This window comes from Pristis pectinata, chromosome 2 (assembly GCF_009764475.1).
Source record: "Pristis pectinata isolate sPriPec2 chromosome 2, sPriPec2.1.pri, whole genome shotgun sequence".
Classification (NCBI taxonomy): domain Eukaryota; kingdom Metazoa; phylum Chordata; class Chondrichthyes; order Rhinopristiformes; family Pristidae; genus Pristis; species Pristis pectinata.
Genome location: NC_067406.1, coordinates 5,156,742 through 5,183,340, shown reverse-complemented (window position 1 = coordinate 5,183,340; position 26,599 = coordinate 5,156,742). Strand labels below are relative to the sequence as shown.

At 46.3% G+C, this 26,599-nt stretch overlaps 1 protein-coding gene across 1 annotated transcript in view; it reads right to left on the bottom strand.

Moving 5' to 3' along the window:
* Positions 1-26,211, bottom strand: part of paip2b (poly(A) binding protein interacting protein 2B) — an 87,103-nt gene extending 60,892 nt beyond the window's left edge. Inside the window, exon 1 of the mRNA XM_052038947.1 lies at positions 26,081-26,211. The gene's annotated coding sequence lies outside the window, so the exon portion shown is untranslated. The remainder of the gene's footprint in view (positions 1-26,080) is intronic.
* Positions 26,212-26,599: the final 388 nt, after the last annotated feature.

The following is a 26,599-nucleotide window of genomic DNA, read 5'->3' as shown; positions in this document are numbered from 1 at the left end:
CCATTACTCTCTTCTGCATTTGAGCATGAATGAGGCCCAATGGGATCAATAATAGCTCAAATGGAACTGTAGAATGGCATGCTAACTGCAAAAAAAAAAATTAGATTGAGAGAATAACCTAGCTAAAGCTGCAATTCGGCCTAATTTCATGCTAGATATTGGAGAAAAAATATTATTGGGTACTTAAACATTTCCACAAGGAACAGGTCACCACGATATTCTATCAGTGTACTGCATTGAGAACTAATCATGCTGCTCGCTCAGCAAAGAAACTGACAATTATCTGGTAAAGGAAGAAAATTGACCATGCATATAGTGTTTTAATTATAACAAACAGAATAATTCTGAACCAGCAAAATCAATCTTCTCCAAATTATTAAAAAAGTGATGGATTTTCAAAACCAAGAGTCACTGATCATCAGCTCTCTAATCCACAGCTATGGTTCAGGAGAATCATCTGGTTCTAAACTTCATCAGAGATGATCCAGAAAGGGACGTAAGAGTTAAACAGCAGGGAAAGAATTCAGTATTAATTCAAATGTCTCCAACACAAATACTGTATCAAGGAAGTTTATCAAAACAGATGACTGGAGTTGGGGTACATTGGCTGAAATCATACTTGACATACAAAAGGTGGCCATCACTGTCAGAGGTCCATTATTACTATACCACAGGAATTGCTTGCAACAACAGCTATCCAATCACCTTCGGGTGCTTCATCAATACATTTTTCTTGCACATAATGGTCAAAAGTGGGACTGATTACTAAAAGTTTACATTTGTGTCATGGAATCATACAGCACAGAAACAGGCCTTCAACCCACTGCTTCTGCGATGACCACCAAGCACCCATGTGCATTAATCTCATGTTTTCCTATTGCATTCTCATCAACTTCCCTCAGTCCTCCTGCCACCCACCTACATCAGGAGCAACCTGCAGTAGCTACTTAACCTTTCAACCAGCACATCTTTAGCAGGTGGGAGGAAACAGGAATATTCAAGGGAAACCAATGCAGTCACAAAGAGAATATGCAAATTCCAGGCAGATGGCATCCAAGATCATGATCAAACAAGGGTCTCAGGAGCTGAGACATCAGCGCTAACTGCTGCACCACTGTGACATCCTTCACAAATCTTCAAATAACAAACAGCCCATGCCAGTCGATAAGGCAGATAATATTCAGACAAGTGTCTGACAACAATGGTCATCAAGAAGAAAAGTCCCAACCACCAACCTTCAAAGACACCACTATAACAAAGTTCTACCATCATTCACACTGAGACTGCCAATGATCATAATCTTAATCTGCCATATTGCAGAGCAGTGAAGCAGTGGGATTTCTGTAACATGACTAACCTCTCAAATGCATTCCACCATGTACAAATCTCATGTCAGGTGTACTACGGAAATATTCATTTCCTTTACTTGAAATAACAACTGAACCTTAAATGACACCTACCCAATTACTACCAAACACAACTGTTACATCTACAGGATACAATGCAGTAACAAACCAAGCTTAACTCAACTAAGATGGCTCAACCTTTAATCACTAATCTGATGCAGAAAATTCAATCACTTCCAAATTCCCCATTAATCACTCCCTGTAATGCACATACAATCACCATAACTTCACCATCACTAAGTTAAATTTTTTAAATTTTCTACCCAATCATCACAGCAACAAGTTTTGTATAATGCCTACAGCAGGTTGAAGAAGAAAGCACAATATCACCTAAATCCTGCAAATAACTACATACGTTTAAGGAAACATCATAGCTTCCCCTCTAAAAAATTAGCTGATATTTAAGAAGTTTATTTTTGCAGGATGGACAGAAAATTTAATGAATTTAAGCACTTGTAAGAATATAATTTTGAATATTATCTACCGTATAACAAGTGAGACATTAGTCTACAGCTGAAAGGCATCTCTTAACAGCAAAGCTTCAATAAATGAAGCACTTGTTTTTCTATTTAACAATCAAATATTTCACTGTTACTACTATGACCTCACCACAACCATTGTTCCCAGGGTTACACAACTTACCCAGCCACTCACATCCCACTTCATCATCAAGCCAAAAACTTTCCTTTGAACATAGAAGTGTCTGAAGACCTCAATATTAATAACTACATGGATAATGAGTTGGTTTGATTGTACAAATAATACAGTAGTGAATAATACAGTAATGACCTAAAGAATGCATGCCATGTTTTTGTTTAATTGTGGAAATTAAAATAAAGGCAATAAAAATATTCAGAAACCCAATAGGATCCAAGCATAAACCTCTCAATTACATAAAACCTAATTGTTCAGGGGAATATGACCAATTTCCCAGATCCTCTCGAAGTAGACCATGAATGTTGGTCTCATCTATGTCTTCCAAATGCCAGACATGAACAAAACACTGCCCTAAAGTGCACATTTTTGCCTTTATGTGACAAATACCACTAAGTTTGAAGAGAGGGAACTGCCTAAATATAATAAAAGTAGAATAAAGCATGCATTTTGTGCTTATACAGCATCATTCAAGACCTTTAAGAGTCAATCAGGTATATTTGAAATTCAGTCATTGTCATAAGGCTAAAAAGGGAAATATCCTTTTCAAATAAGGTAGACCCCCATGTTAATTAAAGCATTAAGTTCATCTACGAGTTATATTCCTTTGCAACTATGCTGCTCACCAAGAAACCCAAAAGGAAAATTGAAAATTACCAGCTCTCATGTAGTAACATGTAATTGAGCTAGTGTTTTCACACTGGAGTCAGCAAATTCCTTCCCACGCAAGTCCCTTGTACTAAGGCAATCCCGGTCAATATTGGGAAAGTTAAAATCCCTACTATTACAACCTTATTGCTTTAACATCCTTCTGCAATCTGCCTACATATCTGTTCTTCTAATTCCCATTGATTTTTGGGAGGCCTACAGTATAACCCCTCCAAAATGACTGCCTCTTTCTTATTCTACCCAGATAGCCCCATTGGCTGAACCCTTTAGGAAATCCTCCCCAAGTACTGCCATAGTGCTCTCCCTGATCAGCAGTGCAATACCCCCTCTTCTTTTACACACCCGTCATGCGTGAAACTACTATACCCAGGAACATTGAACTGCCAGTCTGCCCTTCCTGCAACTGTGTTTCCATAATTGCAACAATATCATAATCCTATGTGCTGATCCATGCTCTCAGCTCATCTGTCTTACCCATGAGGCTCCCTGCATTAAAGTAAATGCAATTAAGTTGGATAAGACTAATAATGCATGACAACACACAATCTTTCTGAATGAAAGTAGTAGAAAGGTTAGGGAAGCCAAAAGGCAGTGGTTAGACAAATCAACCTTCAATTCGAAAGACCTGTCAACTCTAAGCCAGTGATTTGAAGAGAAACCAATTTTCATTGGTACTGAAAATGATCAAATAACTAACATGTATTTATTCATCATTTTATACTCTTAAGATAACCCTAAGTGCTTCAGATTCAATGAATGAACGACTAAAAAAATCATTGCTGTTTTGCAAATAAACAGAGCCAATTTATGCATAACAAATGGCAATAAGATGAATGACTTGGAGCTACTGCTGAGTCACACAGTATAGAAATTGCCCTTTGTTCCACAGTGAGCATTAAGAACCTATGTATACAAATCACATTTACCAGCATGTCCATAACCTATTATGCCTTGGTGATTCAAGTGCTCATCCAGATGTTTCTTAGTTATTTTGGGAGTAACTGTCTCCATCACCTTCTTGCTACGTTCCAGATTTTAACTACTCTCTGGGTTAAAAAAATCATCCTTGTCTCCTCTCTAAACCTCTTACTCTTTACCATAAACCCATGCCCTCTTGTTGTAGACACTTTGCCATGGGAAAAAGTTTCTTATTACCTACCTTATCTATGCCTCTCAGAATTTTGTACACATCTATCCAATCCCCCCTCAGCTTCCTCCACTCCAAGGAAAACAATCCCAGCCTATCCAGTCTCTCCTCATAACAGAAAGATTCCAACCTAGGCAACACCTTGGTGAATCTCCTCTGCACTCTCTAAAGTCAACCACGTCCTTCCTGTAATGTGGTCACCAGAACTACACACAGTATTTTAGCTGTGGCCTAACCAATGTTTTACAAATATGAGACATAAGAAACAGCAGATGCTGGAATGTGGAGCAACACACAAAATGCTGGAGGAGCTCAGCTAGACTTGAAACATCAACTGTCCATTTCCCTCCATAGATGCTGCCTGACCCACTGAGTTCCTCCAGCGTGTTGTGGGTTGTTGCAATGTTTTATAAAGTTGTACCACGAACTCCCTGCTCTTATACTATATGCCACAGCAAATAAAGGCAAGCATCCCACATGCCTTCTTCGCCACACTATCTACCTGAGGTGCCGTCTCACACTTATCAGGATTAAATTCCACCTGTCATTGCCCTGCTCACCTTAACAGGTTTAATCCTATAGTTCGAGATTATTCTCTTCACCATCAACACCATCAATTTTTGTGTCATCTGCAAACTTTCTAATCATACCTCTTACATTCGCATGCAAGTCATTAATATATATAACAAACAGCAAGCATCCCAGGACCAGTCCCTGTGGTACACCACTGGTCACCAGCTTCCAATCACAATCGCAGTCCTCCACCATCACCCTCTGTCTCCTATTACCAAGATAATTTTGTTGGCAAATTGGATACTTGCCTTGGATCCCATAATGATGAGTATTGGCCAAGGCATTGGGTGAACATCTGCAAAAAAGTTACATGATACCTTTATGGTCATCTGATGAGATATGGTTTTATATCGTATCAGGACAAAAATATTCACCACATTATCACTGTACTAAACTGTGGACTAACTGCTGCTACTTAGTCCAAACTCTCAGGGTTGAGTTTGATTTCCTTTCATTTCAGTTCTATGGGTTCTGAAGGGAAGAGTCCAATGCAGGATCTACAGGCTTTGCTATGTGTGAGATAAATGATGCCGAGTGGGTGGGTGAGAAGATGCCCAGTCCTGTTGTTTACACAGATACTCTGCATGCTTCCACTGCACAGGTTCTTGGTGCTTTTGTAGAATTCCTCCTTGAACAGATCTAGGCTAGGATTCCCACAATCGCTGAGGATGCTCCATTTTCTCAAAGACTTTGAGAACATTCTTCAAGTGTATACTTCATCTACCATGAAATTTTTTTGTCATTTTGGGAGGACAGAGTAAAGAACTTGTTCTGGGAATATTGTATTAGGCACACAAACAATGTGGCTCATTAACCTGAGCTGGTTAATTGTGATCAGAGCTTTGATACAGGGAAAGTTAGCTTGGGGGAGAATGCTGACATAGTGATTTTATGCAAGCAGCATGCTTTGAGGTGCCAACTGTAGCTTGCCCATGTCTTTGAAGCATACAGGAAGGCACAGATCACAGCTGCTCAATAGAACATAGACTTAGAGCTCGATTTGATGCCTTAGCCTTCAAATGCTGTTTTCTTCAATGGGCTTAAGGTGGTGCTAAAATATTAGAGGCAGTGATGAATTTGTTTGTGCCTTCACTGAGAAGTGGCTTACAAGGTCTCATCATTGCTCCTGATCGATGGTGGCATATTGCAGCAGAAGCAGGTTAATAGAGGACAATTCCCTTAAAGAGGTTGAGTGCAAGGGCTATCCTCTCATGAGCTTCAATGGGGTTGTTAACAGGATGGAGCTTGGCCTCTGAAAGTGCATTGACTGTGTATTGGAAATCCACTGCTGAGATTGAGGTGATTGAAGTGGAAAGGTCAAATAATTTCCTGTTCATCCTACAAATGAACTCCAGTAGAAAGCTTGAAATGCAGTCTTGCAAGAGAGAAAATGTTGAGAAAAGCCTTCATGCAAAGACAAAAATCTTGATCTGCTCCAGTCTGCATTGGGATTGTGTCTGTGGTCAACCCTTCGGTTATCATGTAGCCGACATAGAATGGTAGTTGATGATGGCCAAATGTGAGGGCTCTCCATCATCCGTCGTGGTTGATGGCTTTTGCAAGGTCAAAAAAAAAGGCCACATAACATGGTTGCAGCTGCTCTCTACATTTTTCTTGGATATGTATGTGAAGATCACTTCCACTATATTCTGAATGAGGTGGATTCTGCATTGCAACTGGAAGGAGCTCTTCAGCCACTGAATAGAAGTGGTAAGGAGGAAACATGCGATGTCTTTTTCTGTGGCACATGGCAATAAGATTAGTCTGTAATTTGAGCAACTGGACTTGCCTTCTTTCTTGAAGATGGTCATAAAGATGGCTCTTTCAGATGCCTTGGCATTGTACAATATTGTCTACCAGCTGTTGGTCTTTTAATGCTGAGACTGTAGTGAATAGTGAGCTGTGGCACAGAGTCAAAGACATTTGCACTAAATCTCAACTGAGGAGATCTTTCAAGTGCTCCTTCTATTAGATGCTGACTGCCCTGTTAGTTTGATTGCTAAATGTGCAGATACAACTGATGAAAAATGCCATGCAGCCACAAGCCAGTATGCATTTTAAATGTGAAGTATCAATACTTTACATAGCCAAACCATGAGCAGTGAGTAACAAGCAGCAATGCCAATGAAATTTTGAACTATATACTGTCAAAATACAATTTCTAATCAAAATAAGCAAAGGACTGTATGGTCTATATCTTATGCTTCAAATCACACATCGGTCAAACCAAATCTTAGATGTTCTGTTCAGTTCTCATCAAGATAGAAGAAAGGCAATAAAGCACTGGAGGCAATAAAGAAATCACACTGGTGATCTTTGGTCTCCATTATGAGGGAAGACTACAGACTTTTCTGCACTGGAACGGGGGTGGGGGGGTGATCGCAATGTGGTTTACATAGCATAAAGTAGTTAAAAAGCAAAGTTATAAATGCAGATCAAAGAGTTACAAGGAATAACACAAAATTTTAAAGATAAAATTGAGAATCAACAGCATACACCCAAAAGCATACAGAGAACCAACCAGAGGTTCGTGAATAATGTGGGAGGACATGCCAGAAGCAAGACAAAGGGTACCTAAAAATGAAGTAACAACCTGCTAACACCACAACACAGGGTGACATGCAAACCACACAGCAGAGGGAGACTGTTATACACAGAGTTAAGTGATTCCAGAACCAAAGGATCAAATCAAAGCTCTGCAACCCTTCCACAGAATTGTGACTGATGGTAAACAATTAAAAAGACAATGGGAAAAGGTAGTTCCTAGAACATTCCCATCCTCAACAGTGGCAGAGACCAGTGAGATGGTGAGGCTTAAGTATATACAGGCATCCTGAGTCGATGATTCATCTCATTGAGTCACAGTTATACAGCAAAGAACAGAACCCTTCTGCCCATGATGCCTATCTAAACTAATCCCATTTGCCTCTATTAGGAGTGTATCCCTTTGCTCCTTTCCTATCTAAGTACCTGCCCAAATGCCTTTTAAATGTTGTAATTGTATCTGCCTCTACCATTTCCTCTGGCAGCTCATTCCATATAACCACCACCCTCTGTGTGAAAAAATTGCCTCAGATTTCCTTTAAATTTCTCTCCTCTCACCTTAAACCCATGCCCTCTATCTACCTTTAGACTCTTATGTAAAACTGATATTGGCTGAACTTGAAATATTGCCCAGTTAACCAAACCAATCAGGCTAATTATTGTTTCGTCCTACTCTTAAACATTAGCAAACTGAAGAAAGTTGTGATGTCACCAATGTTACGAAGTGATACTTATTAATGAGAATTGACAGGACTTGCATCTCCTGGGGTTTATAAGAGGAGATGATCTTACTGAAAAACAAGATTATGCACAGGCTTGACAGGGTGGATGTTATGAGAACGTTTTCACTAGTGGGAAATCCAAAACTATTGGGGTAAAGACTCTGGATGAAGGTTTACTGATTTTAGACTAAAATGAGGAGAAATCTCTCTTTTTGGAGGGATATGAATCTTTGAAATTCTCATCCAGAGAACCGTGGGAGTCAGAGAACCAGAGACTAGATCATTAAGTATAAAAGCCAATTTAAATTTTTGGAATACAAGGAAATTAAGGTTCTGGGTTTCAGGAAAATAGAGTTGAGGTCAACAGTTGGGCAAGCCTCATTCTTATTGAATGCCAGAGTAAGGACAAAAGGCTGTATGATGTAACTCTGCTCCCATTTCTTATATTTTGCGTGAGTCACCTACTCATTTATACTCCTTTTAGGGAGTATCAGGACCGCACAATTCCAGATCTCATTTCAGCCTTGTTCTTGACATGGACAAAAGCGGTTAATTCCACAGATGAGTTGAGAGTAACTTAATTTGATCAAGTACGGCATACCTCTCCTTATAACTAAAACACTCTTATCCCAGCCAACATCCTGGTGAATCTCTTCTGCACCCTCTCAAAAACCTCCACATCCTTCCTATGGGGTGGCGACCAGAACTGCATACTGTATGCCTTCTTTACTACTCTATTTCTGTTGCCATTTTCAGAGCTATGGACTTGCATTCCCAAGATCCCTTTATACATCAGTGCTCCTGAGGATCCTGACATTTACTGTAAACTTTCTTTGTGCATTTGACCTCCGAAAATGCAACACCTCGCCCTTGTCTGGGTTAAGTTTCATCTGCCATTTCCCTGGCCAAATTTCCAAGCTTTTCCAAATGCAAGTAAATCCTGGCCCCAAGAATCTTCTCCAATAATTTCCCCTCCACTGATGCAAGGCTCACTGGACTACAATTTCCTGGTTTGACCTGGTTTCCCTCTTAAATAAAGGAACAACATCATCTATTCCCCAGTCTTCTGGCACCTCACCTGTGGCTAAAGAGGATATAAAGATCTCTGTCAAGGCCCCAGCAATCTCGCCCTTTGCTTCCTTCAGTTTCCTGGGATAGATCCCATCAGGCCCTGGGGACTTACCTACCTTTTTTTTTCCCAAGACACCCAACACCTCCTCCTCCTCAATATTGATGTGCCCTCAAATATTAACATACCCCTCCCTATCTTACCATCATCCATGTCCTTCTCCTCGATGAATACCAATGCAAAATACTCATGCCTGACAACAAACTCTGGAAATAGACACTTTAACGAGTTACCGTGGGAAGAGATTACAGGTGGACAGAGAAAAAAGATTCATGGATGTGCTCAAAGTCTCTTTGAAGAAATGCAACATTCCTATCAACTTTGGGGAATCTCTGGTCCATGACTGCTCAAAGTAGAGGAGTAGTATTCAGGATTGTATTGAGACACACAAATAATCTGTGTAAGCGGCAGAAAGAGCAGACTACCTCACAAACTGTTCACCCTGTTGGCCAGCCCTTGTCCCATTTGTGGTAGTTCCTACATCAGCCACACAAGCCACCTCAAAACTCACAAAATGGAAGCCATCTTCGGTTCTGAGGGACTGCAGAAGAAGAAGAAGAAAGAAGTCAAACTTGACTCCAAGATGAGCTTCCAACCATACATCCCATCACAGGAAACAAATTTTCTAGGGAGTCCCTGGATGGAGGTGGTCTAAGACCTGGATGGAGGTGATGTGGGGTTTGGATGGTGGTGATGGAGGTCCCACCCCAGGAACTTTCCACTGTCCCGCCATAGGTGCAACACCTGCCCCTACACCACCTCCACCCAGGGACCCAAACAGGTGAGACAGAGATTCACCTGCACCTCCCTTAATATCATCTACTGCATTCGGTGCTCCAAGTGTGGCCTCCTCTACATTGGCAAGACCAAACACAGACTAGGTGACCGTTTTGCAGAACACTTATGCTCTGTCCGTAACTGCGATTTGCATCTCCCCGTTGCCAGTCACTTTTACTCCCCCTCCCACTCCATCACTGATATATCAGTCCTCAACCTCCTCCACCGCGAGGAGAATTCCAAGTACAAACTGAAGGAACAGCACCTCATTTTCCATCTTGGAACCTTGCAGCCTAACAGTATGAACACTGAATTCTCCCATTTTAAGTAATCCCCACCCCTCTTCCCCACAATCCCCACCATGCTTCTTCTTCTTCTTCCTTTTCCTAGCCTCTCTCTCTTTCTTTTCTACCTTTTTTCCTTTCTCTCCTTACCTTTGACCCATCCCCTGGTGGATCTGCTCTCCCCTCCTCTCCCACACCTGCCTATCACTATCTCTTACCTGTGTCTATCTATCACCACCTTGTGCCCTCCTCGCTTACCCTCTTTTGTCACTGTTTCTATCACTGCTCTGCTTTTCCCTCCTATATATTGGGCTTCCCCTTTTCCTATCTTCAGTCCTGAAGAAGGGTCCTGACCCATAATGTTGACCGCCTGCTTTTTTCCACAGATGCCGCCTGGCCTGCTGAGGTCCTCCAGCATCATAGTGTTTTTCATCTAAATTCCAGCATCTACAGTCCTTTCAAGGGAAAACAAAACACTTGCATAAGGGATCATTTTCATTCTTGGTGGAGAAACAACGGACAGACAGCATTTGCTCAACTTCAGTTAAGCGCATTATAAACATCTTGCCCAGATCTGATGATAGGTCAACAATCTGAAACATTAGCTCTGTTTCTTCCCAGACAGCCCATGATCTGCTGTCTTTTATTATACACCAAGGCCTGAAATATTATCCAAAGGCACAACATGGACCCTAAAATCTCAATATGTCCCCAGACCATCAGTGTCAAGCCAAGATATTTATGCTCAAATATCCTTTGAAATCTGGAATATATCTAAAAGAAACATGGTCATAATAATTAACCATGTATCTCTGATATCATAAAAATTTACAGAGAAAAATGAATATCCTTTGCAAAAATAATCAATGGAACAACAAAAGATTCCCATTTTGTCTGAAAATCTCATAGCAATCTGAAGACTATGCAGTAAATTTGCTGGAAATTCACATAAATGACTCTGTAATTTGGGGGCACAGTCATTTATTGTTAACATTGGTATGTAAAAGGAAAGAGTTAAATTAGCCAGAAGTCATTAATGATTCTAACATCCTTAGCCAGGCATTTTGTACATAAATGCTCCTCTTAGAAGCCAGACATTTAAATTTTGATTTACGCCATAAATTTAGAGTAAACTTGTGGGTCCTTTTAATGAAATATGTAATGTGTATGAATTCAACTACACAATTAATTTATTAAGCTAAACTTGGTTTCAGATGCAAAAGCATTTTGCACTCAAGCAAAGCAACAGGTCTGGCATAAGTTTAGCAGCAACAATTTGTGGCAATTGATGCAACCATCATTCATTAAAGCATAGTGATTGAGAATTTCTTTCTCTCTCAATGTATTCACAGAAATGCAGTACATGAAACTTAGTTCTACAGATTGCCCAACTAGACAACTTCCAAAATAACATTCTCCAATCACATGGTAAATCAATTCATCAAGAAATCTAATGCTGCTGCTATTTTAAATATAATAATTTAACAGGAACCCATCAAGTTAAAGCTTGACCATAGTATTCTCTCATATATATCTCTACAAACTTGAGGTAAAAAAGATAAAAGCTCAGAAAATGAAATGTACACATACTACTGATGAACACATATTACCAAGTTCAAAGAAAATTACACTGTTGGAATTACTAAAAGTATACATATAAGTATACATATAAAATTTAAACAGGAACAAGAGAGATTAAAATCACGCTGAAGATTCAAAGTATTGGCATTGGTTTATTATTGTCACATGTACCGAGGTACAGTGAAAAACTTGTCTTGCATACAGATCAATTCATTGCACAGTGCATCGAGGTAGTACAAGGTAAAACGGTAACAGAATGCAGAGTAAAGTGTAACAGCGACAGAGAAAGTTCACTGCAGGTAGACAATAAAGTGCAAGGTCATAACAAGGTCGATTGTGAGGTCAAGAGTCCATTTTATCATACTAAGGAACCATTCAATAGTCTTAACAATGGGATAGAAGCTGTCCTTGAGCCTGGTGGTACTACGCTTTCAGGCTTTTGCATCTTCTGCCCTTTGCATCTTCTGCCCGATGGGAGAGCAGAGAAGACAATGTCCCAGGTGGGTGGGGTCTTTGATTATGCTGGTTGCTTTATTGAGCTGCGAGAAGTATACACAAGAGTCCATACCAGAGGCTGGTTTCCATGATGTGTTGAGCTGTGTCCACAACTCTCTGCAGTTTCTTGCAGTCACAGGTAGAGTAGTTGCCATACCAAACTGTGATGTATCCGGATCTATGGTGCATCGATAAAAATTGGTGAGGGTAGATGGGAACATGCCAAATTTCTTTATCCTCCTGTGGGACTAGAGGTGCTGGTGAGCTTTCTTGGCCATGGCGTCTACGTGATTGGACCAGGATAGGCTATTGGTGACGTTCACTCCTAGGAACTTGAAGCTCTCAACTCTCGACCTCAGCACAGTTGATGTTGACAGGAGCATATGCACCGCACCGCAGCCCCCCCCCCCCCCGACCCCCTGAAGTCAATGACCAGCTCTTTTGTTTTGCTGACATTGAGGGAAAAGTTGCCATGTCACTAAGAACCATAGAACAATACAGCATAATACAGGCCCTTCGGCCCACCATGTTGTGCCGACCTTTAAACCATGCCTAAGACTACCTAAACTCTTCCTCCCACATATCCCCCTATTTTAAATTCCTCCATATGCTTATCTAACAATCTCTTAAACTTGACCAACATATCAGTCTCCACCACCACCACCCCAGGCAGCGCATTCCATACACCAACCACTCTCTGGGTGAAAAACCTCCCTCTGATATCTCCCTTGAACTTCCCAGCCATTACTTTAAAGCCATGCCCTCTTGTATTGAGCACTGGTGCTGGCTGTCCACTCTATCAATTCCTCTTAATATTTTGTATACCTTTATCATGTATCATGTATACTTCATCCTCCTTCTCTCCAATGAGTAAAGCCCTAGCTCCCTTCGTCTCTCCTCATAATCCACACTCTCCAATCCAGGCAGCATCCTGGTAAATCTCCTCTGCAACCTCTCCAACACCTCCACATCCTTCCTATAATGAGGCAACCAGAGCTGGACACAGTAATCCAAGTGTGGTCTAACCAGAGTTCTTTGGTACAGGGATGATTGTGGTCTTCTTAAAGCAGGTGGGAACCTCAGATTGAAGCAGGGAGAGATTAAGAATGTCTGCAAATACCCCCACCAGCTGATCCACACAGGATCTGAGGACACAGCCAGGGACACCATCTGGGCCAGATGCTTTCTGCGGGTTCACTCTCTGGAAGATCGATCTTATGTCCGCAATGGCGACTGTGGGTTCAGTTGCATTGGAGGCCGTCAGGATGGATGGCGATATTCCAATCCCCTTCTGTTCAAAACATGCATAGAATGCGTTAAACTCATCAGGGAGGGATGCGCTGTTGTCGGCGATGCTGCCTGACTTAGTTTTGTAGCCCATTATAGCACGTAAGCCCTGCCACAACTGACAGCTGGTCTGGAACTCGATTTTAGACTGTTATTGCCTCTTGGCATCTCTGATAGCTTTATGGAGGTCATATCTCGATTTCTTGTATTGGTCAGGGTCACCTGATTTGAATGCTGCAGTCCTAGACTTCAGTAGGGAGTGGATCTCCCGGTTCATCCATAGTATCCGGTTTGAGAACACCCAGATTGTCCTCTTTCATACAGAGTCCTCAACACAGTTTTTGATAAAGTCTGTGACAGTGGTGACATTACAATTAATAGAAGCCAAAATATAAAATAATTTACACTGAAACAGACATTCAATACAAATAATTAATTTGGTTTTCCAGCTATTTAACTTGTGAACCAGATTGCCTGGGCTCAGTGAGAACAGCAGGTTAGGTATAGAGAAGTGCTGATCTCTAATAGAAAATAATTGAAGTGAGTGCCTTTATGGTTGAGCTTTACACCTGTTCAATTTTTGCTTTCACTGGGCCCAGGTATCCAATACCTACAGGGAGCACAACATGGAATCTGCCCCAACCGATCAAAATTACATTTCAATAAAGTAAAATGAATAAATCTAAAACTAAACTGCAATCTACTCTTATTTCAAAATCAATTGAAATCAGTTGTCAAATTGAAATTATTCAAAATAGCTCCTACTTTTTAATTAGATTATTCCTCCAAACTGTTTTTGAGTTTTTGAGCAACTTGGAAGGAACTCTACTGCATCACACACACAAAAGCATACGTGTCTGTTCTAGATTTCATTTGAGACAACTTATGGGATGCAGGGACAATCCTTGAACAACACTGGCCTCTATGGTCCAATTTCAACTAATAGATAAATTGAATTCCACATTGCCAAAAATGACTTTGAATTAGATTGTGCATCTTCTGTACATATTTGGCATAGAATACAAGAGCTGGGATTTCACATTACAATTTTATAAAACATTAGTTAGGCCCAGTATTGTGTGTAGTTCTGGTCACCGCACTAGAGAAAGAAGCGTTTATGCTGGAGAGGGTGCAGAGGACATTCACCAAGATGTTGCCTGAATTGAATTATTACAGTTATAGGTAAAGACTGGATAGGTCAGGTTTCTTTTCCCTGGAGCGGAGGAGACTGAGGGGAGACCTGATAGAGGAATATAAAATTACAAGGGGGAGAGACAGGGTAGATGTTAAAAATCTTTTTGCCTGGGGGGGGGGGGGGGGGGTGGGGGGGAGGGATGTCAGAGACAAGGCAGCAGAGGTTTAAGGCAAGAGGTAGGAAGTTCAGTGGGCATCTGAGGGAGAATTACTTCCACACAGAGGGTGGTTGGAGGCTGGAATGTGCTGCCTGAAGACAGATGACTCGCATGTAGACATCTACTTAATTCGCCAAAGCATAGAAGGCTATGGACTGAACATGAGTAAATGGGATTAATGTAGGTTGGTCTGACGGGTGGCATGGTGGGCTGAAGGGCCCATTTCTGTGCTGTATGACCCTATGATTTAAGAAAGCATAAACAAGAAAATAGCGACACTGAATAGCCCTTCACCATTACAATATCCTCCAGTATTGCAATTTTTGCCAAATCCTTAGTTCCTCTTAATTTGATTCCTTGTGCATCTTCCCATTTCCGATGGCATCAGTTAGGTCACCTTAATTCCGCTATCGTATTCACTATGGTAACATCTTTCCAATCTTCACAAGCTTAGTTTCTTTTTCTATCTATGCCTCTCATAATTTTATAAGCTTCTATCAGGTCTCTCCTCAGCCTCCGGCACTCCAGAGTAAACAACCCTAGTTTGTCCAACCTCTCCTTATAGCACATGTCCTCTAATCCAGACAACATCCTGGGAAACCTATTTTGCACCCTCTCCAAAGTTTCCACATCCTTCTTATAATGGAGTGACCAGAATAGACAGCAATATGCATATTAGCATGCACCACACTGACCTCACTATCTTCCACATCCTTCTCCTTGATAAACACTGCATCAAAGTACTCATTTAGGACCTCGCTCTCATCCTCTGCCTCCAAGCACATATTCCCTCCTTTATCCTTGAGTGGTCCTACCCTTTCTCTTGTTATCCTCTTGCTCTTGATATACGTACAGGATGCCTTAGGATTTTCTTTGCTCCTACTTGCCACCGTCTTTTCATGGCCCCTCCTGGCTCTCCTAATTCAATTCTTGAGTTCTTTTCTAGCTTCTTTATAATCCTCAAGGGCTCCTTTTGATTTTAGCTTCCTAAACCTTACATACGCTTCCTTTTTCTTCTTGACTAAGTTCACCACCTCTCTCAACATCCAAGGTTCCCTTACCTTGCCATCCTTGTTATTTCTTCTTACTGGAACATACCTATCCTGTACTTTGTATAGTTGATCTTTAAGCACCCTCCACATGTCAGGTGTGGACTTGCCCAGAAATAGCTGTTCCCAATTAACTTTCCCTAGTTCCTGACTAATACTCTTGTAATTTTCCCTGCTACAATTTAATACTCTCCTGCAAGATCTATCCTCATCTATAACTATCTTAAAACTTGAGTTGTGCTCAGTGTTCCTTAACTGTTCTCCCACTGAAAGGTCAGTCACTTGGCCAGGCTCATTTCCTAACACTAGGTCCACTATGGCCCCTTCTCTCATTGGACTAGCTACATACTGATTTAAGAAACCCTCCTGGATGCACTTAACAAATTCTGCCCCGCCTAAACCTCTTGCACTATGGATGTCCCAGTCTATATTAGGGAAGATGAAGTCACCCACGACAACAACCCTGCTGTTTCTTTTACACCTTTCCCTAATCTGTTCCTCAATGTCCTGGTGCCGACTGTGGGATCTGTAGTATAATCCCATCAGAGTGATTGCACCTTTCTCATTTTTGAGTTCTAATCATATAGACTCAGTGGATGAGTCCCCCATTATGTCCTGAGTGCAGTTGTAATATTGTCCCTGATTAACAGTGCAACTCCCCATCCCTCTTTACCTCCCTCACTATCTTTTCTAAAACATCAAAATCCTGGAACATCCAATCCTGTCCCTCCCTCAACCAAGTCTCTGTAATGGCCACAACATCATAGTTCCATGTACTGATCCATGTTCATCACATTTACTCCTAGCTTTAAAATAAACACACTTCAACCCATCCGTCCCATCATGTCTATTACCTTGCTCCTGCCTGCTCTTCCTTGCTGATCACGACATCTACCTTCTTCTCAATCCCTCCACTTTTTGACCTGGTGCTCTGGTTCCCATGCCCCTGCCAAGCTAGCTTAAGCCCTCCCAAGGTATTAGCGAACCTCCGGCCAGGATATTGATTCCCCTCCAGTTAAGGTGGAACCCGTCCCTCTTGTACAGGTTCCAATGATCCAAGAATCTGAAACCCTGCTCCCTGCACCAGTTCCTCAGCCACACATTCATCTGTTCTTTCTTTCTATTGCTGCCCTGACTAGTACGTGGCACTGGGAGTAATCCAGAAATTGGATAGGGTAGAAAGGGTATAAGTGGGAGAAAGAGTAAACACACATAGATAAGGAAATGTGCATATGATCAGGTGGAGAAGAGTTCACTGTGTGCACATGTAGATTATAAAGAAACATAAATCAGGGTGGTAAGTGAGAGAAAGAACTGGGGAAATAACCTTCAATGAAAACAAGAAACTTCACCTGAAAAGTCCTGTCATATGTTCCAGAATCTAAATCAAAGCATTTTCAAACACCAAATTGTCAGAACAGTCCACAAAAGCCGAGGTTTATCCCTCTCTGCATCAATGACTCTCCTCCTTTAAGCTCTTTAACCAAACCCTATCATCACATCAAAGTCAAATGTTGAATACTGTGTAATAACAAGAAAAAGCAGGAGTAGGTCAAGTGGCCATTTAAACCTGACCTGCCATTCAAGAAAATCATGGCTGATCTTCTACCTCAATGCTATTTTCCTGCACAGTCCAGTGAATCTTCACTGCAATCCTTCCATAACAAAGACATCTTTCTTGGACAAGGAGAACAAATCTGTATACAATACTCCAGGTGAGATCTCACCAAGGCCCTGTACAACTACATTAAGACTTCTTTACCCCTGCATCCAAATCATCTTGTAATATCGACTAACATACCATTACCTTCTTAACCGATTGTTGCATCTGGACGTTGGCTTTGACTTCTGCACAAGCACATCTAGATCCCTTTGAACATGAACACCACCCAATCTCTCACCATCTAAAAAAATACACTACCCTTCTGTTATGTATACAAAAGCGGATGACCGCAGATTTTTTCCACATCACATTCAATCTGCCATATACTCACTGCTTGATGCCTCTTTACATCCTCCTCCACTCACAAACCACCGAGTTGAGTATCACTAACAAACTTGGAAACATGACATTTGCACCCCCCCCACCCCCCGCCTCAGCAACCTCCCTTGGTATACTGTGTGAATAGCTGGGGCCCAATCATAGATCCCTGTATTGCATCACCAGCCACAGCCTGCTAACCAAAGAAAAATCTTTCATTCTCATTTTTGCTTTATTTGCAATAACCAATTCTTAATCCATGCCAATATGTTACACCCAATACTGTGTGCTTTAAAATTCTGCAAAGTTTCAGGAAATTTCATGATGTCCAAGGTGACATTATTGTCATTGATCACATCTCTTCATGCAAACACAAAGATATTATTTTAACTGTGTTTGTACTATTTGTTGAGGCATTAGAGTAGCTAGCTCCTGGTTGCATATACCCCCAGCTAATGTGCATTTGATTGCATGATTCAATAAAGCACACTGCTGAGAAGAATTGCTTTAAAGAAATGGGTTTTGTGGCTAACTTTCACAGCTCCAATAATCTTAACTTCCATAACCTCTATATTTTGGGAATATAGGACAGTAATACAACACCAAAATATTTAAATTTGCTTAGATGTCACAGAACTGTATTCAATTTATGAAGTGTTAAAGAATATGATGGATTAACTGCAAAACTTCAAGCAAAATGTGGACAGAGACAATCCAAATATCCTCATTGGCTGCCCACTAGTAAAGCGAATGTTCTTTAACACCATCATGGCACCTGATCAGTTATCATCAATTATATTAATAAAGAAGCAGGCACGTGAACTACTTGAACAGTATATGTATGTAACTATACACAAATATGTCAACAAATGGCTCAGAATATTGGCAATGCCACTAAAGCTGCACCTGTTGCACAACCCCTCTTGTTGGCCTGAGATGATGATGTGATAGTCTTAACATGTTACAACCCTGACAGTGATGCCAATTTGTGCCTACTTTTATTCTAAATATCATTTCATTGCATTGCAAATCACTTAAAGTCAATGGCAAAGTTTGGAATGGGGTCATATGGTGACAGGTTCTCTTCCTTGAAGGGCATTAATGAACCTGTTGAGATTTTACAATCTAACCATCCAGCCATCACATTGGTGCAAATTACAGTATTTATTACATACTCAAGTAGCTTACAATCATCACTTTAGGGTTCTGATAATACACAATAACCATATTTTTTCACACAATCTGTAGAAGGCCTTAGACTATTTAGATATTCATTACTGGCATATAGGCATTGAAAGAAAAGCTAGTACTTGTCAAGCCATTAGTGTCGGTGTAGTCCATGTGGCGCTGTTGAAAGCGCCACGATTTTAACCCAATGACAATGAAGCCAACAACAATGATTTCTGCGTACTTTCGATGCCTGCTACTCTGAGAACTAGGAAGTGATGAGTTTCCATGTACCAGCTGCTTTCATCCTTCTCTGGCAGGTTGCATCAGTGGTACACCAGTTGTATAGAGGCTAAGGGTTTTTACAAGACTTTGTCCAAACCCTTGAAATGTTTTGTAATAACGTCTTACTCAATGAGTGGTGAGTTTTTGAAATTCTCTATCCTGGAGGTTGTGGAGGCTCAATTCATGATGCAGTCAAAATCAAAATTACTAGATTTCTGGACAATAAAGGAATCAAGGGATATGGAGATATGGCAAGAGAATAATGTTGATGTACAAGATCAGCCATGAACTTGTTTAATACACCACAGGTTCAAGGGATCCTCTGCACTCACATAACTGCTATTTGCAACATCAGCTTCATTCTGTGTGTGGCATTGGCTGCTGCACTGACAGAGGAACTGCAAACAAAGCTGAATACTGGAATCATCAGCAAAGAGCACCACCTCTAATATGATGACAGGGCCACTATTGAAAACAGCTGAACATACTCAGACATGGGGCACTCCAGCAGCAGCCTCCTGGTTATTTTCAACCTCAAGCATATTCCTTTGTGCTAAATATGACTTCAGTGACGGGTGAGTTTTCACTCTGTCATTGACTCCCATCTCATTTGGACCTCTTGGAATTGCATGGATGAAATAACAACAAAGACTGATTTTTTTCATCTAATCCAATGTCATGGTTTGAATAATGGTACCAAGTTCTCTCAGTAAAATCCAGAGTATCAATGAATAGGTGATTGAAGTGCTGCTTGATATTTCTGTTAATGACTACTTTTAATGGCTATGCTGATACTTAGACCAACAGAAATTTGTTCTGTTACTAGTGGACAGAATACACCAGAGTTTGTTGTTATGATGTAGATGCATTGAAACGATCAAACTTGAGTCAGGCCTTAAATGGATAATCTTCAGCTTGACTGGAAGTGCTCCAGAGTCCAAAACAGATCTTAGGCATTACATGCAGAATTTGTGAAGGGCCTTTTTTGTTGCTTTCAGTGTACCTAGTCAGTTCTTGATATTAAATGGAGTGAACTAAATTGGCTAAAAATAGGTCCCTTTGATGGTGGTGACTACAAGGTTAGGGAAGGGTCAGCCACTTGGCATTTGTGTCTTTTGTATTCAGTCTTGTAGAACACAAAGCCTCCTCCTCCCATTTGTTGCTTAATCACCACTGATGACTGGCAGGTTTGCAAAGTTGCAAGTAATGTGCAGATTGTGTGGATAGCATGGTGCTTCAACTGATCAGCAAGCAGCCCCATATTGGCATCTCATTTCCCAGAATGCCTGAATGCTGCTTCATAACTATTCTTGCACTTTCCTTATTCAAGTGAAGTTGGTCATCTCATTACAGTGGAGGAGGAAGGGAAATGTGTAATACATCAAGTAACAAGATTACAGCTAATTTTACTAGTCTGATAGTTCATGTGAATGCTCAATAATCTGCCACAACATCAGTTAATACCAAAGTGGCTGAGCTGCACGTGACACGATGGAGGACGTCCTGTGTGAAGACAGGAAATAGTCTTGAAAACAACTGAAGCCGTTTCAAAGCATGTCGAAATGAAGTAGGCCCACCAACTACAAAACACAAGTTGCCTTCCAACATACTAGATTATAAAAGGGATTGATGGCATACAAGCTAAGCAGCCACTTTCTCCATGTGGACATTCTAGACGAGGGAGTATCATCTCAGGATAAAGGGTTTGCCATTTACAACAATCGGAAAATTCATCATGCAGAAGATAGTATATACTTTGAATTCTCTGCCACTTGATTATATAGAAGGCTGAGATCATTAGATTTTTGGACACCAAGAAATGAAGAATATGGGGATCAGGTGGGAATTTGAAATTGAGCCACAGAATCATCAGTAATCATGCTGACTAGCAGTGCAAACTTTCAGCATCACAGGGCCTCTGTCTACTTTCCTCTCCTACGTTTCAAAACAGCTTATTCGTTATTATCCCACTGCTGTTTGTGGGGCCTTGCTGTGCCCAATTCAGTTGTCACTTCAACAGCTACATCAACATCTTTAGCTTTAACTTCTACATCATCCAGATGTTATGAAGTGTTACAGAAATGCAAATCTTTTCATTTTGATCCCAAAACAATGCCTTACTCACGACCAAAAATGACTTCTCCAGATATTACATCAAGAGAAACAACATATCACTATCAAGAAATGATTAAATAAATTTACAGCCATTTAAACATTGTTAATAAACAACCTTCAAAAAGCATTTCCTTCCAAATCACAATCTTTGACTTTGGAGCAGATGGTGGAAGTGAAGCAAGTAGGAAATAGGCTGGAGGAGGAAGATTGTGGCAAGTTTTTTTTTGGAGGGTGCGTGGGGGAGGTACAATTATGGCAGGGGATGTTATGGGGGGGAGAGGGGTTGGGGGGAGAGGGGTGGGGGGAAGAGGGGAGGAGGTGTGGGTGTGAGTGGGGGAGAGGCAAGGGGGTGGGGGGAAGGAGGCGAGGGGGTGAGGGGAAGGAGGCGGGGGTGAGGGTTGGGGGAGGGCGAGGGGGTGGGGGTTGGTGGGGAAGGGCGAAGGGGTGGGGGTTGGTGGGAAGGGCGAAGGGGTGGGGGTTGGTGGGAAGGGCGAAGGGGTGGGGTGGGGTGGGGTGTGGAGGAGGGGGCCAAGGATTGGGGACAGAATAAGATTTTGGTCAGGAACTGGAGGCGTTAGGAGAGTGAGTAATTAAAGCCAGGAATGGAGAAGGGATGAGAAGGTGGTCGTGGCCAACAATAGGCATGGGCGTGGTGCTGCTTGAGATGAGTGATTAAGACCAGGAATGGTGGGGATGTTTTTGGTGATAATGACACATGATGGTGGAGCGGGGAAATCAGATGTTTAAGGCTAGGAATTTGGGGAGAGGTGGGGTAGAACTGGGAACTAGATTGAAGCTATTACATGGTGGGTGGAAGATTGAGGCTCAGGATCCAAGATTGTGTGATTGAGGCCCAGGATAATTGGGGTATAGGGAAGAGGAGTTGTGATGACCTGGGAAAAGGAGATCAAGTATGGGGATTGGGGCTGGGGATTTGGGGTGGGATGGGCATCGGTGGTTTGGAGGGGAACTGGTGGTGGGCAATGGACAAGGGAGGGTGATGAAGCAGCTGGGGATAGGGCATTTTGGGGGGGGGGGGGGGGGAGGCGGCCAGGGACTGGGCATTTGGGGGGGGGCAGGGACTGGGCATTTGGGGGGGGCCAGGGACTGGGCATTTGGGGGGGGCCAGGGACTGGGCATTTGGGGGGGGCCAGGGACTGGGCATTTGGGGGGGGCCAGGGACTGGGCATTTGGGGGGGCCAGGGACTGGGCATTTGGGGGGGGCCAGGGACTGGGCATTTGGGGGGGGCAGGGATGGGCATTTGGGGGGGGCCAGGGACTGGGCATTTGGGGGGGGCGGCGGCGGCCAGGGACTGGGCATTTGGGGGGGCGGCGGCCAGGGACTGGGCATTTGGGGGGGGCGGCGGCCAGGGATGGGCATTTGGGGGGGGGCGGCGGCCAGGGACTGGGCATTTGGGGGGGGCGGCGGCCAGGGATGGGCATTTGGGGGGGGCGGCGGCCAGGGACTGGGCATTTGGGGGGGGCGGCGGCCAGGGACTGGGCATTTGGGGGGGGGCGGCGGCCAGGGACTGGGCATTTGGGGGGGGGCGGCGGCCAGGGACTGGGCATTTGGGGGGGGGGCGGCGGCCAGGGACTGGGCATTTGGGGGGGGCGGCGGCCAGGGACTGGGCATTTGGGGGGGGCGGCGGCCAGGGACTGGGCATTTGGGGGGGGGGCGGCCAGGGACTGGGCATTTGGGGGGGGGGGCGGCCAGGGACTGGGCATTTGGGGGGGGGGGGCGGCCAGGGACTGGGCATTGGGGGGGGGGCGGCCAGGGACTGGGCATTTGGGGGGGGGGGGGGGCGGCCAGGGATGGGCATTTGGGGGGGGGGGGGCGGCCAGGGACTGGGCATTTGGGGGGGGGGGGGCGGCCAGGGACTGGGCATTTGGGGGGGGGGGGGGCGGCCAGGGACTGGGCATTTGGGGGGGGGGGGGCGGCCAGGGACTGGGCATTTGGGGGGGGGCGGCCAGGGACTGGGCATTTGGGGGGGGGCGGCCAGGGACTGGGCATTTGGGGGGGGGGGGCGGCCAGGGACTGGGCATTTGGGGGGGGGGGGCGGCCAGGGACTGGGCATTTGGGGGGGGGGGCGGCCAGGGACTGGGCATTTGGGGGGGGGGGGCGGCCAGGGACTGGGCATTTGGGGGGGGGGCGGCCAGGGACTGGGCATTTGGGGGGGGGGGCGGCCAGGGACTGGGCATTTGGGGGGGGGCGGCCAGGGACTGGGCATTTGGGGGGGGGGCGGCCAGGGACTGGGCATTTGGGGGGGGGGCGGCCAGGGACTGGGCATTTAGGGGGGGGAGGGAGAGGAGGGAAGGGCTGGGGCCCTGGGAGGAGGGACGGATTGGGGGGAGTCTGGGGGGGGGGGGAGGGACGGATTGGGGGGAGTCGGGGGGGGGGGAGGGACGGATTGGGGGGAGTTGGGGGGGGGAGGGACGGATTGGGGGGAGTCTGGGGGGGGGGAGGGACGCATTGGGGGGAGTCTGGGGGGGGGGGGAGGGACGCATTGGGGGAGTCTGGGGGGGGAGGGACGCATTGGGGGAGTCTGGGGGGGAAGGGACGCATTGGGGGAGTCTGGGGGGGGAAGGGACGCATTGGGGGGAGTCCTGGGGGAGGGGAGGGACGCATTGGGGGGAGTCTGGGGGGAAGGGACGCATTGTGGGGGAGTATGGGGGGGAAGGGACGCATTGGGGGGAGTCTGGGGGGGGAAGGGACGCATTGGGGAGTCTGGGGGGGGAAGGGACTGCATTGGGGGGAGTCTGGGGGGGGAAGGGACGCATTGGGGGGAGTCTGGGGGGGAAGGGACGCATTGGGGGAGTCTGGGGGGGAAGGGGACGCATGGGGGGAGTCTGGGGGGGGAAGGGACGCATTGGGGGGAGTCTGGGGGGGAAGGGACGCATTGGGGGGAGTCTGGGGGGGGAAGGGACGCATTGGGGGAGTCTGGGGGGGAAGGGACGCATTGGGGGGAGTCTGGGGGGGACAGGGACGCATTGGGGGAGTCTGGGGGGAAGGGACGCATTGGGGGGAGTCTGGGGGGGAAGGGACGCATTGGGGGAGTCTGGGGGGGGAAGGGCCGCATTGGGGGAGTCTGGGGGGTGAAGGGACGCCATTGGGGGAGTCTGGGGGGGGATAGGGACGCATTGGCGGGAGTCTGGGGGGGGGAAGGGACGCCATTGGGGGGAGTCTGGGGGGGGAAGGAGTACGCATTGGGGGGAGTCTGGGGGGGGAAGGGACGCATTGGGGGGAGTCTGGGGGGGAAGGGACGCATTGGGGGGAGTCTGGGGGGGGAAGGGACGCATTGGGGGGAGTCTGGGGGGGGAAGGGACGCATTGGGGGGAGTCTGGGGGGGAAGGGACGCATTGGGGGGAGTCTGGGGGGGAAGGGAAGCATTGGGGGGAGTCTGGGGGGGGAAGGGACGCATGGGGGGAGTCTGGGGGGGGATAGGGACGCATGGTGGGGAGTCTGGGGGGGGAAGGGACGCATTGGGGGGAGTCTGGTGGGGGAAGGGACGCATTGGGGGGAGTCTGGTGGGGGGAAGGGACGCATTGGGGGGAGTCTGGGGGGGAAGGGACGCATTGGGGGGCGTCTGGGGGGGGAAGTGGACGCATTGGGGGGAGTCTGGGGGGGGAAGGGACGCATTGGGGGGAGTCTGGGGGGGGAAGGGACGCATTGGGGGGAGTCTGGGGGGGGAAGGGACGCATTGGGGGGAGTCTGGGGGGGGAATAGAGGGACGGCATTCGGGGGTGAGTCTGGGGGGTGAAGGGACGGATTGGGGGGAGTCTGGGGGGGGTAAGGGACGGATTGGGTGTGCAGTCTGGGGGGGTGAAGGGACTGGATTGGGGGAGTCTGGGCGGGGAAGGGATCGGATTGGGGGAGTCTGGGGTGTGGGAAGGGGACGGATTGGGGGGACTGTCTGGGGGGAAGGGACGCATTGCGGGGGATAGTCTGGGGGGGGAAGGGACGCATTTGGGGGGAGTCTGGGGGGGGGGAAGGGACGCCATTGGGGGGAGTCTGGGGGGTCGAAGGGACGCATTGGGGGGAGTCTGTGGGGGGAAGGGACGCAAAAATTTTGGGGGGAGTCTGGGGGGGAAGGACGCATTGGGGGGAGTCTGGGGGGGGAAGGGACGGATTGGGGGGGAGTCTGGGGGGGGAAGGGACGGATTGGGGGGAGTCTGGGGGGGGAAGGGACGGATTGGGGGAGTCTGGGGGGGGAAGGGACGGATTGGGGGGAGTCTGGGGGGGGAAGGGACGGATTGGGGGGAGTCTGGGGGGGGAAGGACGGATTGGGGGGAGTCTGGGGGGGGAAGGGACGGATTGGGGGGGGTCGGGGGGGAGGGACGGATTGGGGGGGTCTGGGGGGAGGGACGGATTGGGGGGGTTCTGGGGGGGAGGGACGGATTGGGGGGGGGTCTGGGGGGGAGGGACGGATTGGGGGGGGTCTGGGGGGGAGGGACGGATTGGGGGGGGGTCTGGGGGGGAGGGACGGATTGGGGGGGGGTCTGGGGGGGAGGGACGGATTGGGGGGGTCTGGGGGGAGGGGAATGGACCTTGTGACCGGGATTGGGGAGAGGGGGGTGAGGAGGATCGTGAGGTGACCTGGTGCGATGGGCTGCAGCGTTGGCGAGGGTGGCGCAGCGGGGTCCGGGGGGGGGAGGGTGGGTGCAGATCGAATGGAAACCGTCCCGTTGGGGGAGCGCTTCCAGGCCTCGGGCCCAGCGAGCTGAAGGAGCCCCTCCGATCCGGGCGGCCCCGCATTTAACTCCGGGGATCGGGTGGGAGGGGAGAGGTGCAGTGAACTGATAGGCAGCAAAGCCCCGGAGCCCGCCAATGCTCCACAAAGCGCAAGCGGCTGCAGAGATATTTACCTCACGCCAACCACGTTTAAAACCCTTTCTCTCGATGCCTCTCGATCGTGCGGACGCGCGCGGGCAAACAAACGAACTCCAGCTCGAGCACCGCTGGACTAAACCTATCCCGCCCCCGTGTCTCCCGCCGATTGGACCGGCTACGTGGTGTCCCGCCCTTCGGACCCGACTGACTGCACTGCGGCCCAATGGGAGTGGCGGAGCGGAGACAGGGCTGCAGGCGATTGGTCGGCTGCCGCGTCACTCCGAAGCCAAAGGCGGGAGGTGTGGGGGAGGACACGCGCGCTCTCGCGGTTGTTTTTCAGGCGGAGAGAGTCAGGAGGCTCTGGCGTGACGTCATCGCGCAGCCGCGTTCAAGCCAATGAGGAGGACGGTCGGTGTTAAACAGCCGCGCCCCTCAACCCGCCTACTCTTATGCTGTGTGCGATGCTCCGTTCCGATCGTCTTTCACACTCGGACTGGACTTGAAGCGGAAAGACTCGCGTTCGTTTGTTTTTTTTATGCATTTATAAACATTTA